Source organism: Haematobia irritans, chromosome 1, assembly GCF_050003625.1.
Source record: "Haematobia irritans isolate KBUSLIRL chromosome 1, ASM5000362v1, whole genome shotgun sequence".
Lineage (NCBI taxonomy): Eukaryota > Metazoa > Arthropoda > Insecta > Diptera > Muscidae > Haematobia > Haematobia irritans.
The window spans coordinates 203,829,392-203,846,650 of record NC_134397.1 but is presented as its reverse complement, the minus strand read 5'-3'; the positions used below and the strand labels follow the sequence as shown (position 1 = coordinate 203,846,650).

At 30.8% G+C, this 17,259-nt stretch overlaps 2 long non-coding RNA genes across 2 annotated transcripts; both read left to right on the top strand.

Annotated features, from left to right (window-relative positions):
* Positions 1–12,577: 12,577 nt before the first annotated feature.
* Positions 12,578–13,134, top strand: LOC142219417 (uncharacterized). Its single transcript, XR_012717564.1, has 2 exons — positions 12,578–12,655; positions 12,721–13,134. It is a non-coding gene; the product is annotated as an uncharacterized LOC142219417 (long non-coding RNA).
* A 100-nt stretch (positions 13,135–13,234) lies between these two features.
* On the top strand, positions 13,235–14,088 carry LOC142219416 (uncharacterized). Its single transcript, XR_012717563.1, has 2 exons — positions 13,235–13,527; positions 13,591–14,088. It is a non-coding gene; the product is annotated as an uncharacterized LOC142219416 (long non-coding RNA).
* The last annotated feature ends 3,171 nt before the right edge of the window (positions 14,089–17,259 follow it).

The following is a 17,259-nucleotide window of genomic DNA, read 5'->3' as shown; positions in this document are numbered from 1 at the left end:
TTTAAGTTAAATAGATTTGTCAGGGACATAATGTCAATTGAATTTCATTGATTAACATGTTTTAATCGAAAAAAAAAATGAAGAACTAGCTAATCGAAGTTCAGCCTAGCAAAAAATTTGACATAAAGAGTTTTTTTACACTCACAGAAAAGTTTACTTGGATCCAAAGATTTTGACCTTCCCTTAAAGATTTTGGTATTGATTCCGAGCCAAAGATGCGGCTTCTTTAAAATAAAGAAATTTTGTTGTTTTTTATTTCAGCTTATAACCATGCATTGACTAAACTACAAGTGTAGCTTAACCAACAGAGGAAAAGAATGTTTGTCAAATTTATTTTTGGCAAAGCCTTATAGACTGCAAGATGGTTGGATGGACGCAAGTTTCGGAATTACCACATTCCTCATCAGCAACCTCTACTTGCAGCAAAACTATCAACCAATTATAAAAATAATTCAGGCAGTTCACTAAACCCAAAAGTAAACCACACTTGAACCTTCCGAAAAAAGGTTTTACATGATAGCCGGCTTATGCCGAAATAAATTCGTACAAACATATCTCTGTTCCTTTGCCACCGCCAAATCATCGATTTGAGTGCAGTTGGCTGGGTTTATTTTAAGCGTGCTTCCTCTTTTTTCCCTTTTCTTTTCTTTTCGTTTCTTTTCAGGTTCAAGTGTGGTTTACTTTTGGGTTTAGTGAACTGCCTGAATTTATTCTGATAATTGGTTGATAGTTTTGCTGCAAGTAGAGGATGCTGATGAGGAATGTGGTAATTCCGCAACGTGCGTCCATCCAACCATCTTGCAGTCTATACATTTGACAAACATTATTTTCCTCTGTTGGTTAGCTACACTTGTAGTTTAGCCAATGCATGGTTTTAAGCTGAAATCAAAAAAAACAACAACAATGATTAAAGAAAAAACAAGTATATACGGCCGTAAGTTCGGCCAGGCCGAAGCCTATGTACCCTCCATCATGGATTGCGTAGAAACTTCATCAAAACACTGCCATCCACAATCGAATTACTTAAGTTGCGGTAACGCTTGCGATGGCAAGGTATCTTAAAACCTCCTAACACCATCTTCTAAATTGTATGTAAATCCATACGTGGTATATATTAAATCAAAAAAGATCGTATATAATTCAGTTTGACAAAGTAGACATAAAATTTTGACAAAAGTAGAAAAAAACTTTTAACAAAATTTTCTATAGAAATAAAATTTTCACACAATTTTCTATAGATATAAAATTTTGACTAAGTTCTCTATAGAAATAAAGTTTTGACAAAATTTTCTACAGAAATAAAATTTTAACAACATTTTCTATAGAAATAAACTTTTGACAAAATTTTCTATAGAAATAAAATCTTGGTAGACTATTTTTGGCTCGAGTGGCAACCATGATTATGAACCGAATAAAATATAAACAAAATTTTCTATAGAAATACAATTTTGACAAAATTTTCTATAGAAATAAAATTTTGACAATGATGAAAATTTTATTATGAACCGAATAAAATTTTAACAAAATTTTCTCTAGAAATAAAATTTTGACAAAATTTTCTATAGCAATAAAATTTTGGTAGATTATTTTTGGCTCCCTTGGCAACCATGATTATGAAGCGATATGGACCAATTTTTGTGTGATTGGACCAATTTTGGTATGGTTGTTAGCGACCATGCCTAATTTGAACCGGATCGGATGAATTTTGCTCCTCCAAGAGGCTCCGGAGTCAAATCTGGAGAATGTTTTATATGGGGGCTATATATAATTATGGACCGATATGGACCAATTCTGGCACGGTTGTTAAAGATCATATACTAACACCATGTTCCAAATTACAACCTGATTGGATGAAATTTGCTTCTCTTGGAGACTTCGCAAGCCAAATCTGGGGATCGGTTTATATGGGGGCTATATATAATTATGAACCGATGTGGACCAATTTTTGCATGGTTGTTAGAGACCATATACCAACATCATGTACCAAATTTCAGCCGGATCGGATGAAATTTGCTTCTCTTTTAGGCTCCGCAAGCCAAATCTGGGGATCGGTTTATATGGGGGCTATATATAATTATGGACCGATGTGGACCAACTTTTGCATGATTGTTAGATTCCATATACCAACACCATGTACCATATTTCAGCCGGATCGGATGAAATATGCTTCTCTTAAAGGCTCCACAAGCCAAATCTAGGGATCGGTTTATATGGGGGCTATATATAATTAAGGACCGCTATGGACCAATTTTTGCATGGTTGTTAAGACCATATACCAACATCATGAACCAAATTTCAGCCGGATCGGATGAAATTTTTTTCTCTTTGAGGCTCCGCAAGCCAAATCTGGGGATCGGTTTATATGGGGGCTATATATAATTATGGACCGATGTGAACCAATTTTTGCATGGTTGTTAGAGACCATATACCAACACCATGCACCAAATTTCAGCCGGATCGGATGAAATTTGCTTCTCTTTGAGGCTCCGCAAGCCAAATCTGGGGATCGGTTTATATGGGGGCTATATATAATTATGGACCGATGTGGACCAACATTTGCATGATTGTTAGAGACCATATACCAACACCATGTACCAAATTGCAGCCGGATCGGATGAAATATGCTTCTGTTAGAGGCTCCACAAGCCACATCTGAGGGTCCCTTTATATGGGGGCTATACGTAAAAGTGGACCGATATGGCCCATTTTCAATACCATCCGACCTACATCGATAACAACTACTTGTGCCAAGTTTCAAGTCGATAGCTTGTTTCGTTCGGAAGTTAGCGTGATTTCAACAGACGGACGGACGGACGGACATGCTTAGATCGACTCAGAATTTCACCACGACCCAGAATATTTATACTTTATGGGGTCTTAGAGCAATATTTCGATGTGTTACAAACGGAATGACAAAGTTAATATAGCCCCATCCTATGGTGGAGGGTATAAAAATGTTTTCTTAATTCCTAAAAAAATTTTAGACCAAAGACGCTAAATCCTCAAAATAAGTCTTAGCCTATATTTGAAGCTTTTTTATCTTAAATCTAAAGTTTCAATATTTCACTTAATTTAAGGACAATTTCTTTAAATCAAAAATGTATTTCCTTACTTTAAGGAAAATAGCCTTAGTTCAAAGACATGCGAATTTAACAAAATTTGTTTCCTAAAAACATTTTTGAAGCAAAGATTATAAACTTTATTTTAATTTTTTTTAAAGAAATTTGTTAGAAAGTTTTAAGATACCATGCCATCGGCAAGTGATACCGCAACCCAAGTAATTCGATTGTGGATGACAGTCTTCAGTAGAAGTTTCTACGCAATCCATGGTGGAGGGTACATAAGCTTCGGCCTGTCCGAACTTACGGCCGTATATACTTGTTATAAACTTAAACATTTTCAATAATTTTTTAACGTACTTTATTTTTTTTTTATTAAAAATATATTGTATATGTTAATTTTTTCATGGATTAGGTTTTCAACTTCTACCAACTTTTTTTGGAAATATTTTGTTACCGTTTTTCTATGTCTACACCCAAAGAAAAAATACTTTCGTCCTGAACGAAATTTCAGACAAACAAAATTCCCCTTTCTTTTAAAGTATTTTCATTACGAACATATATACCCGATTTTATGACATTCATTCAGTGTTGATGTATTACCCGATTATACTTTCTAATCTTGCCCACAAGCCCGAATACCATATCCTTGACGAATACTCAAATTTAACTCCAATCTAATGTGTCTAGTTCGGCATGTCCCTAAGTCAAAATTCTTAAATTTCCATCCATTCACTTTTGATAATTTTTTTTTTTTAATTATCCTATATTATTTTTGTATAAGGGTAGCTATTTCAATGCAATATCGAGGAAAATCTATTGCAAAATTACTATCGTTTTTCCATTCAAATTTCTAACCAAAATATGCCAATGCCAAATAAACCTAGTTGCATTCCCTTCTGCACCATATTGCACATTGAGGCAATATGGTGCATTAAAGTAGTCTGTTTGCATTTGAAATTATTTGTTTACAATAATATTGCAATTCAACGATAACAACAACGACGCATGCCGTTATGTCGTTGAACAACAACAAACACCGAGGGCACAATCAAGAAGACGTCATTTTAAAGCTGATGAAAAAGAGAAAATTGTCGTTGGCAAATAAACAATTAAATGTAGAACTATTCATAAAATGATATTTTTGTTTTCATCAAAAGAGAAGAGAAAAAACGTAATTAATTTCTTCCTTTTTCTTCGCAAATTCTAAAAATACAAAGCAATAAAATACCCTATCTCTCTCCTCAATCTTACCACTTGTAATGCAAAACAAAACGCCCCCCTTTAGTCATACGGCCATAACACACCCACTTTTTGATGTAAATGCATCATTGTGCATTGCACCAATACAATGACAAAAGTCTGCAAGTTCATTTTCTGGTTGATTTCTATCGTTACCTTTGTTGTTGTTGTTTGAGTGCAATTTTCCATACTCATCACTAAGACACCAAAAAGACATAAAAATTCAATGACACTCCCTAAGCATAATTTTAACACTCACTGTGCTCAGTGAATATTTAATGTGTTCTTAATCGTTTTAATTATTTCATCAATGTCCTTGTTTACACATATTCTTACACATTAAAAGAAATTTTTTTTTTTTTTAATTAAGATGAAAAATTTTTGGGGAGATCAACAAAAAATATACTTTGAAGTAATGCAAAATCGAATTAAAGGAACTTAATTTAAATTAGGTGTGTCATCGTCATAGGGTAGATGTACTTTGACGAGGTTGCATTTGAAAGAATGAATTATGAATGTGGTAATATGGACTGAGGCCGATCACACAAATCGGTACCGCAAAAAAAAAAGATTTGGATGTGAAAAAGTATTTCCAATTTCTTGGAAAATTATACATTTAATTCACATTCATCATGTAATTCAAAATACCGGGTAGAACATTTTCAAAAAATAGTACGATTTTAATTTTAATTATTGTTCCTTCTGATTTTTTAAAACTATTTAAATTTGTCTTAACTACAATTTGAAATTCACAATTCAGTTTCAACTTAAAGTATTAATTTTGCTAGTAAATAGACTCTTTAAATAAAGTCTTCAAAAACATCTTCCATTTTTAAAAACATCCTATACCTATAGTCCAGTTGCAAAAAAACATTGACAAATCGACCTGAGTTCAAGAGAATTTTCTTTAACGTAAATATACGCATTTTAAAGTCGAATGGCCAGGTAGAACAGAAAAGCCTTTTTCTGATTCAGTTATTAAATGTGAGTAATTTATTTAAAATTTTTAATTTGAAATTTTAATTAAAACCAATCACGAAACAAATATATAAAAATTTGTTTCGTGAAGATTTTTAAAAATTTTAACAAAATTTTGACAAAATTTTTTCTAGGAATAGCATTTTGACAAATATATTAAAATTTAAAAAAAATGTTCACAAAAAATTCCATAAAAAAATAAAATTTTGACAAAAGTTTCTTTAGCAATAACATTTTGACAATTTTTCTTTTATGATAACATTTTGACAAAATTTTCCATAAAAATAAAATTTTAACAAAATTTTCAATAAAAATAAAATGTTGACAAATTTTTTTGTAGAAATAAAATTTTTCGTTTTGTTTGTTATTGTTGGCTTCTCTTCAATCGTTATTGTTGTTTTTGATCTCAGCTTAAAGCCATGCATTGACTAAACTACAAGTGTAGCTTAACCAACAGAGGAAAAGTATGCTTGTCAAATTTATTTGGGCAAAGCCCTATAGACTGCAAGATGGTTGGATGTACAGCTGTTTCGGAATTACCACATTCCTCATCAGCATCCTCTACTTGCAGCAAAATCAAATCGATGATTTGAGTTTGGCAAAGGAAAAGAGATATGCTGGCAAATTTGTTTAGGCAGTAGCCGACTATCAAACCCTTTTTCGGGAGGTTAAGTGTAGTTCACTTTGGGTTGAGTGAATTACCCGAATTTATTCTGATAATTGGTTGATAGTTTTGCTGCAAGTAGAGGATGCTGATGAGGAATGTGGTAATTCCGAAACAGCTGTACATCCAACCATCTTGCAGTCTATAGGGCTTTGCCCAAATAAATTTGACAAGCATACTTTTCCTCTGTTGGTTAAGCTACACTTGTAGTTTAGTCAATGCATGGCTTTAAGCTGAGATCAAAAACAACAATAGAAATAAAATTTTGACAAAATTTTCTATAGAAATAAAATGTTGACAAAATTTTCTACAGAAATAAAATGTTGACAAAATTTTCTATAGAAATAAAATTTTGACAAAATTTTCTACAGAAATAAAATGTTGACAAAATTTTCTATAGAAATAAAATTTTGACAAATTTTCTATAGAAGTAACATTTGACAAAATTTTCTATCGAAATACAATTTTGACAAAATTTTTTGTAGTAATAAAATTTTGAAAAATTTTCTATAGAAATAAAATTTTGAAAAATTTTCAAAAGAAATAAAATTTTGACAAAATTTTCTATAGAAATAAAAATTTTACAAAATTTTCTATAGAAATAAAATTTTGACAAAATTTTCTATAGAAATAAAATTTATACAAAATTTTCTACAGAAATAAAATTTATACAAAATTTTCTACAGAAATAAAATGTTGACAAAATTTTCTATATAAATAAAAATTAGACAAAATTTTTATTTATATAGAAAATAACAATTTAACAATAATTTCTCTAGGAATATAATTTTGACAAAATTTTCTATAGCAATCAAATGTTGATAAGATTTTCTCTTGGAATAATATTTTGACAATATTTTCTCAAAGAACAAAACTTTGATAACATTTTTTATAGGAATAACATTTTGACCAAATTTTCTATAGGAATAAAATTTCGACCAAAAAAATGTTTTATGCCAATTGAAATAGTGTTTCTTTTCAAATAAAATTTTGACAAAATTTTCTATAGAAATAAAATGTTCTCTAGGAATAACATTTTGACGAAATTTTCTCTAGGAATAAAATTTCGACAAAAAAAATTTCTTTAGAAATAAAATTTTGACAAAAATTTTTCTATAGAAATAAAATTTTGACAAAATTTTCTACGGAAATAAAATTTTGACAAAATTTTCTATAGAAATAAAATTGTGCCAAAATTTTCTAGAATGAAAATTTTGACAAAAAAATTTTCTACAGAAATAGAATTTTGACAAAATTTTTTTCTTGGGATAACATTTTGACAAAATGATCATTAGGAATAAAATTAAAACAATAATTTTCTTGGAATAAAATGTTAACAAAAATTTCTCTAGGAATAAAAGTTTGACAAAATTGCCTATAGCAATGAAATGTTAATAAGATTTTCTCTTTGACAAAATATTCTCTAAGAATAAAACTGTAATAAAAATTTCTATAGAAATAAAATTTTCAATAAATGTTGTATAGAAATAAAATTTTGACAAAATTTTCTATAGAAATAAAATTTTCCAATTTTTTCTGTTTTTTAGCTCATTTAACTTTCTCTTACTGGGGTAATTTTAAATAAAACCTAATAATTTCCATGAACTAAGATAAAGTTAAATTCTATTGCACTCTTTTTTTGAGTATAGGTCATATTGAAATAATGTATTAAATGTTTCCAGTAGAGATACTATTCAAATACTATCGAAATGCATTTCTCTTTGTGTAAATTCAAAAGAAATCCACATTTGATATTTTAAACATCATAAAAGTAATATCTCAGTTGATATAATATTTGGGGGGTAATAAATTAAATACAAAGTTGATCCATTTTTTTGTTGATATGAATTTGTGCTCAAAGTATAGAATGAAGTGTATATTAAATAAAACCAAACTCCATGGGCTATAAAGAAGGCGTTAATACGTATGTAGCATTATATACTTTTATCTCACATCATATTTTATACATTATAGCGATAGCACAGTGATTTATTCTTAACAAATTGACAGAGATATAAGGGTTTCGGTGTTAAAGCTTCAGAATTGCTTCAAAACTCAAATGAATTTTGAAATAACAAATGCACTACAACGATATGTTTACATGTCTAATCTGAAAAAAATTATTCTATCATCTAATAATTCGATCATTAAAAAAAAAAAAAAAACAAAACAAAACAAAATATTCCCCATTAAGATGCGTTTTCCATGCATTTGGTACAATTTTCAAAAGACATTGCCACTTTGATTGAAGTATCTCAAAAACATGAATTCTGAACACATCAACCGCTTCTTCAGGTATCGAGAAAGTCAATGTTTTTATCACATTTTATTTTTACATACGGGAATAGGACTATACGGCGGATGAACCATCAAATCACTGGTATTGTCGTGGTGAAGAGTGATCCGTCTTCGGCTGTTGGGTTTCCTGATTTCTTGGAGGGCAACTGGCAAGCAAATTGTTGTGTACCGTTCAGCATTGAATATTCTGCGTTGTTCAAGTGGTGTGCGAGCAACTTTTGTTGGAATTGGCACATCTTGATCATGTGCCACGATGTCATAGAGGTGTTTCGAAGCACAGCGATCCAATTTTTGAAGCATTTCGTTCGACCAACCGAAACGAGCCTTATTTTGAGCGATTGACGAATTGTGTGGGATTTTTTTATGGTCAAATGTTCATACATAATTGAGTGAATGTTAGTCGAAATCAGAGAATGAAGCCGCCGAGTCGAGCAGTTGATTTCAGTCTCCGCCGACCATTTTTGCCAGTCGTCGCCGCCGCCGAATATGTCGACTCAAATTTTGCCGCCAATTAATCAAAAATATCGATTTAAATCAGAAAAATGTATTAATTTTTACCGAAATTTTGAACCTTCCACCCACACGTAGAAAAGAAATATGATTGTCACAATCATATTCGAAGAGCAAAATAATATGATAGGAGCTAGGCTCAGTGAACATGGTTCCAAGAAAAACAAAATTGTCCTCATCTAAAATTATATTACTATTGTCCTCATCTAAAAAATTTTATATTGATAAAAGGAATTTATTTTGAATCAAATGACAATGGTCACGATCTAAAATGCTATGGTATTCGTCAAAAATGTTTTTCTTCGAGTTAAAAGAACATGGTCACAACCTAAAATGTTTTAATCTTTATGAAAAAACTTTTTTCGTCATCGAAAAAAGGACGCCACTTGAGCAAAGAAAACACAAAATTAACTTTATTTATGTGTTTTTATTTATTTATAAACTAATTCATTGTTTATGTGTATTTATATTATTATTTTGGTTCAATTTCAACAATAAGTAATCATTCCATATTTACTTCGTGCCCAACAAATATACCAACGCAGACATCATGTAACTGCAAATAAAAACAAGTATATATGGCCGTAAGTTCGGCCAGGCCGAATCTTATGTACCCACCACCATGGATTGCGTAGAAACTTCTACGAAAGACTGTCATCCACAATCGAATTACTTGGGTTGTGGTATCTTAAATCGTTTTCTAAATTGTGAGTTAGTCCATACGTGGTATATATTAGACAAAAAAGGTATGTGTAGGTAAGTCTACAAATAATTACGAATCGATATGGACTTTTGCACGGTACTTAGGGAGCCAGAATTGAAATATGGGGGTCGCTTATATGGGGGCTATATACAATTATGAACTTTATATGGACCAATTTTTGTGTGATTGGTGATCGATTTATCTGAGGGCTATATATAACTATGGACCGATGTGGACCTAGTTAGGCATTGTTGTTAACGGCCATATACTAGCACAATGTACCAAATTTCAACTGACTCGGATGATATTTATCATCCAAGAGGCTCCAAAACCAAATCTCGGGATCGGTTTATATGAGGGCTATATATGATTATGGACTGATATGGACCACTTTTGGCATGGTTGTTAAATATCATATACTACCACCACGTTCCAAATTTCAACCAAATCGGATAAATTTTGCTTCTCCAAAAGGCACCGGAGGTCAACTCTGGGGATCGGTTTCTATGGGGGCTATATATAATTATGGACCGGTGTGGATCAATTTTTGCATGGTCATTAGAGACCATATACTAACACCATGTACCAAATTTCAACCAAATCGGATGAAATTTGCTTCTCTTAGAGGCTCCGCAAGCCAAATCGGGCGATCGGTTTATATGGGGGCTATATATAATTATTGACCGATGTAGACCAATTGTTGCATAGTTGTTAGAGACCATATACTAACACCATGTACCATGTTTCAGCCGAATCGGATGAAATTTTCTTCTCTTAGAGGCTCCGCAAGCCAAATCTGGGAATCGGTTTATATGGGGATTTATATAATTATGAACCAATGTGGACCAATTTTTGTATGATTGTTAAAGACCATATACTAACACCATGTACCAAATTTCAGCCGGTTGCCAAAGGTTGTCTCAATTTCACGATAGGTCACATGACGATCTTCCAATAGCAGCTGGCGCATATCATCAATGGTATCCGGGACAACAACTGATATAGAACCACCTTCACGAAATTCGCCTTGGAGTAAACTACGACTTCGATGGAATTCACGAAACCACTAGTCCTTTACGGAGCTTCATCGTCAAGTTGAGTTAATCCACGTCCATGGTTGTAAAAAATACTCGCCCGAAAATGTTCACTATTTAATTCCATTTTTTTGGGCGAGATGGATCTTCTAAGTTGCTGTAAACAACACAAATAACCCTCATATGTCAAAACGTTCAGAATATGTATAACCTCCAATATGTCAAGCTTTACGGTAGAGCTGTCAGTTCGCAGATTGCAACACCACGATTGGCCAATCCCTCCAGACAAAAAAGGCAACCCTCGTAGTTATTGTAAACAACAGTGATTTCCGTTACTTCAGGTTAACCCTTTGGCTACCAACGATCACTACGCAGGACATTCGAAAATTTACGGCGTTTTCTTTTCTTGTGAAAAATTCGCACTTTTTTTGCATTTTGCCCGGAAAATGTACTTTTTAGGTTATTTTCTAAAAAAAAAAAAAAAACAGGCAAAAGTGCGAAAAGGCTTCGAATTCTGTGCAGACAATATGAAGGCAATGCACTTTTTCCAAAGGAGAAAACACCATTAGTTTCGATTTATTTCTCGATGTTGTTTTAGCGTAAAGGCTGTAGTCTAAATACGCTATAAATATTTTCCATATTGGTGGTGACTTAAATGCATTTCTATAACCTTATTTTATAACCTTTTATTTTTTTTTTTTTTGTATTAAAAACGTACCTGTTTTCAATTACTTTCTTAACTGGCTGATTGTTTCAAATAATTTTTTAATTGAAAATTTAAAAAAATGTCCATCACTATTTTTAAACTGACTTTCGAGTCTTCCGAGTTCGATTAAAAAGTTAATTGTATCAATTATTTTTTAATTAAAAATATTCAATTATTGACTTAATTAACTAAATATTTCTATCTTGATTAAAAAGTTAATTGTATCAATTAATTTATTAATTGAAACAAAATTCAACTTTAAGTTTTTAACTGGAAATATTTTGGATTTTTTTTTTTTTTTTTTTTTGTAAAAAAAAACAAAATTCATTATGGAAAACGTATCATCTTTAAATTAATTCAAAATAAAGTTGCTTTTAATTACATTGTCGGACACATATGAGCTCCTAGTCTTTAAATTCCTACATTTACTCTCCTTGTGCTATTGTCTAACATTGATCAACATCAATCAAATGCATGCCGGCAACGTAAATTTTCACACTGCATTGGAAGCAAATAAAATATAGTCTTAAATGATGTTTTTAATACACCATAAATTTCAAATTACCACAATAAGTACCACACGTATTTATTCTATTCATGGAATGAAAGTGAAATGTCATTGCAAGAAATAGTTCTAGCAAATAAAAATCGCAATATAATGTCAATAAAACAAACCCATCGACTTTTAAGCAACCGACAGAGGAAAAATTAAAGTTTTTAATATAAGGTTTAATTCGGCTGTGAAAGGGTAAATGATTTTTATTTAAAATATTTTGATTTTTTATTAAAATATGTAGTCTTTTGTCATATTTTTCAGGGTTATCTTTATTTAATCATTTATTTTTTATTAATCTAAATATCGAAGAGTCATTGTGATGAATAGTACAATTCCCCAGTATTACTGCCACTATTTTAGTTTTTCACTCTTCAGTTTTGGACATATTTCTCACGGCCATACTTATTACCGTGTGGTTGAACCAACATGACTCGAGACAACTCAAGCTCTTTATTAAGGTCAACATCGGCCATCAAGGCGTATGAGCATTGACCCTGTAATGATATTTCGTATACGTTCCATTGCACACGCAGATATTGGAAGCCGGGGTTAATAACACTACCCAATAAACACAGGATGAGCGTTTTTCAAATGCAACACCTCTTCAGTTTGAGGGTAAATATCATTTTCAACATAAATTCAACTTGATTTGAAAAAGCTCATCTTCAATTCATCTTCAATTCATCTTCAAATTGTTTGCGAATTACAACCAATTTGGCAAAATGTTGACGAAAACTTTGAAAATGTGTTGAAGATAATTGGAGAAAACTTTGACAAAACACTACCCTGATATGCAACGAAAAAACCACTGGTTTTCAATACTACTTTGGACAACAAAGTTCGTGGAAGAAATACAAAAATGTGGAAATGTTTTAATAATCAATTGAAATTGCTTATAATAATTGGTAAGTAAAACTAAAACACGAAATGAAAACTTTAAGGAAGTCACTAAACTCAAATCTCTTTACAGACAACTAAAATATTTGGATGCTGATTCTTGGACACATTAAGAGGCTGGCCGATGAAAAATGGTAGTGGCTTATCGAGAAGAGAAAGTTTCCATAAATCAAAGTGCAACCAAAAAAACTTGGTATTTATGCTTTTCCATATCAACAACTACTGGATGATAATTCGCAATTCACAAAATAACAAATTAAACCGATGATGCGATATAAATTAAACTATCGATGTGATATAGTTTAATTTATATCGCATCATCGGTTTAATTTGTTATTTTGTGAATTGAAATTGCTGGAAATTTATTCCAATTATCTGGACATCAAGTTCCTGAAAATTGCCAGTATTTTAATAACAACAATTTTGTAACACCAACGTTCTTGAGGAAATCACGAAGTACGTGGTCAGTTGGAAGAAATACAAATTGGTAAGTCAAAATAAAAAGTGAAATGAAAACATAATGGAAATCACAAAACTCGATTGTTTTGCAAAAAACTAAAATCATTGAATGGTATATTCTTGAAAGATGTTGGCCGATGAAAAACCGATGAAGGAAACAACAAAGAAAAGTTTTCAGAAAACTTACAAAGTGCAACCAATTAAAACAAAGTGCAACAATTCCTATATCAAGAACTTCTGGATGAAAATGTGCATCATCGGTTTAATTTGTTATTTTGTGAATTGAAATTGCTGGAAATTTATTCCAATTATCTGGTCATCAAGTTCCTGAAAATTGCCAGTATTTTAATAACAATTTTGTAACACTAACGTTCTTGAGGAAATCACGAAGTACGTGGTCAGTTGGAAGAAATACAAATTGGTAAGTCAAATAAAAAGTGAAATGAAAACATAATGGAAATCACAAAACTCGATTGTTTTGCAGAAAACTAAAATCATTGGATGGTATATTCTTGGAAGATGTTGGCCGATGAAAACCCGATGAAGGGAACAACAAAGAAAAGTTTTCAGAAAACTTACAAAGTGCAATCAATTAAACCAAAGTGCAACAATTCCTATATCAAGAACTTCTGGATGAAAATGTGCATTACATCAATTTAGATCCCGTCATCAGTTTGATATTTTGTGATTTCCTCTTGCTGGAATCTATTCTAACACACAAGCCAGCAAGTTTCTCGATAGTAATTATTTCAAATTGCCAGCATATTAATGACACCAACATTATGGAGGAAATGGAATTATACATGTAAAAATGTTTAAGATATTTAAAGTTGTATTCATAGTTTTATTTATTAATACGTTTAATAAGATAATTACATTTTGATTGGTATTATATTATTATTTTTATATATTATTAATGTTATTTTTAAGATTATTATATTTGTTAACGAAAAAATAATAAAATTTACAAAATCCCTAGAAATTTAGTATTGACTTTCAGTTAGAACTAGGATTGACTTTCATACAAATTGTGGTTTGAAAGTATTCGCAACAATGGTAATTTTTTATTTTTCTCACATTGAAAACTGTTTGAGAAATTATTGAGTAGCGATGCATTTCAATTTGAGGATTACAATTGAGAAATTATTGCTATTGTGTTGAATTTTACTGTTGAGGGTAATGTCTGTTTTTTGTTGAGAACGCGATTTTCTCAACAATTTCTCAACTTGAATATTACCCTAATCCTTTGAAAAATTATTGAATTTTAGTATTTTTCAAACGTTTGTGTTTATTGGGTAGTTTACAAAATAAAATCTGTTTCATGTACATTTGATGAGATGTGGCTTTTCTTATGTATGTATTTTGATCTGCTGAATTCGGAAAAAAAAATTAATTTTTTTGTGGAACAGTTTTTGAGATATCCCGTTATTTTAAGATTTTCGTTCCTTGTTCACTAAACAAACTATATCTCGAGTTTGAAGTATCCGATTATATCGTTGTTGTTAAATGAAAGCTATTGAGATGACGAACAATCGTGTATAATTGGATCTGTAATAAGTTATGTGTTTCAAAAAATATCGATGTAAAAACGGCAAATTAAAAAGTGACCCTTTTCTGCCGAAAAAGTACAAACCATTGAAAAAAAATTGTTTCTCTTCATGGTCGTATAGATGATATTCTAACGTAAGTAATATGACCAACTAGAAGAAAAACGACCGAAAAATGACAAATTTATAAGCAATTGAGTGAACAGATCCGATGTCAAATCATCAATATACGACCATAAAGAGAAACCGGACGTTATTTCAATGGTTCGTCATCTCAATGCCTTTCATTTAAGTAACAACAACGATATAATTGGACACTTCTAACTCGAGATATAATTTTTTTTTAGTGAAAAAGGAATGAAAATCGAAAAATAACGGGATATCTCAAAAACTGCCCCATAACAAAATTTTTTAAAGTTTTTTTCCGAATTCAGCAGATCAAATTACAAAAGTCAAATCTTATCAAATGTACATGAAATTTTTTTTTTGTTTTTTTGTAAACTAGTGTTATTAACCCCGGATAATGGCTATAATCGGACATTTCCAACTCGAGATATAATTCGTGTAATGAAAAAAAGGCATATCTCAAAAACTATTCCATATTTTTTTTTTTATATTTTTTCGAATTCAGCAGATCAAAAATACATAAGAAAAGTCACCTCTCATCAAATGTACATTTTCAGTGTAAACAAGTGTAATTAACTGAGGTATAGGATTTTTCCATTAACCATTATTCGAACTCAACCCGAACAAAAAATAACAATTTATTCCAATTAATCGAATAAATATATCAACATAAATCGCCAAGCTTAATAAAATTATCAATGAAAAATCAGAAAGTGCTATGTTTGATTCTCGCTGCGAAACCTCAAATAAAAAAACCAAAAATATAGATGGAGACAAATAAGACCGCTTTAAGAGGTTACTCAAATGTAAACAAGTAAGGAAAGTCTAAAGTCGAGCGGGGCCGACTATATTATACCCTGCACCACTTTGTAGATCTAAATTTTCGATTGGGGGCTATATATAAAGGTTTGTCCCAAATACATACATTTAAATATCACTCGATCTGGACAGAATTTGATAGACTTCTACAAAATCTATACACTCAAAATTTAAATCGGCTAATGCACTAGGGTGGAACACAATGTTAGTAAAATAATATTGGAAACATTGAAATCTGAAGCAATTTTAAGGAAACTTCGCAAAAGTTTATTTATGATTTATCACTCGATATATATGTATTAGAAGTTTAGGAAAATTAGAGTAATTTTTACACTTTTCGACTAAGCAGTGGCGAAATTTTAAGCAAATTAGGGTAAAACTCTGGCTTCTGGGACCATATAAGTCCATATCGGGCGATATATATATATATATATATATATATATATATATATATATATATATATATATATATATATATATATATATATATATATATATATATATATATATATATATATATTTCGCCCGATATGGACTTATATGGTCCCAGAAGCCAGAGTTTTACCCTAATTTGCTTAAAATTTCGCCACTGCTTAGTCGAAAAGTGTAAAAATTACTCTAATTTTCCTAAACTTCTAATACATATATATCGAGTGATAAGTCATAAATAAACTTTTGCGAAGTTTCCTTAAAATTGCTTCAGATTTCAATGTTTCCAATATTATTTTACTAACATTGTGTTCCACCCTAGTGCATTAGCCGATTTAAATTTTGAGTGTATAGATTTTGTAGAAGTCTATCAAATTCTGTCCAGATCGAGTGATATTTAAATGTATGTATTTGGGACAAACCTTTATATATAGCCCCCAATCGAAAATTTAGATCTACAAAGTGGTGCAGGGTATAATATAGTCGGCCCCGCTCGACTTTAGACTTTCCTTACTTGTTTACATTTGAGTAACCTCTTAAAGCGGTCTTATTTGTCTCCATCTATATTTTTGGTTTTTTTATTTGAGGTTTCGCAGCGAGAATCAAACATAGCACTTTCTGATTTTTCATTGATAATTTTATTAAGCTTGGCGATTTATGTTGATATATTTATTCGATTAATTGGAATAAATTGTTATTTTTTGTTCGGGTTGAGTTCGAATAATGGTTAATGGAAAAATCCTATACCTCAGTTAATTACACTTGTTTACACTGAAAATGTACATTTGATGAGAGGTGACTTTTCTTATGTATTTTTGATCTGCTGAATTCGAAAAAATATAAAAAAAAAAATATGGAATAGTTTTTGAGATATGCCTTTTTTTCATTACACGAATTATATCTCGAGTTGGAAATGTCCGATTATAGCCATTATCCGGGGTTAATAACACTAGTTTACAAAAAAACAAAAAAAAAATTTCATGTACATTTGATAAGATTTGACTTTTGTAATTTGATCTGCTGAATTCGGAAAAAAACTTTAAAAAATTTTGTTATGGGGCAGTTTTTGAGATATCCCGTTATTTTTCGATTTTCATTCCTTTTTCACTAAAAAAAAATTATATCTCGAGTTAGAAGTGTCCAATTATATCGTTGTTGTTACTTAAATGAAAGGCATTGAGATGACGAACCATTGAAATAACGTCCGGTTTCTCTTTATGGTCGTATATTGA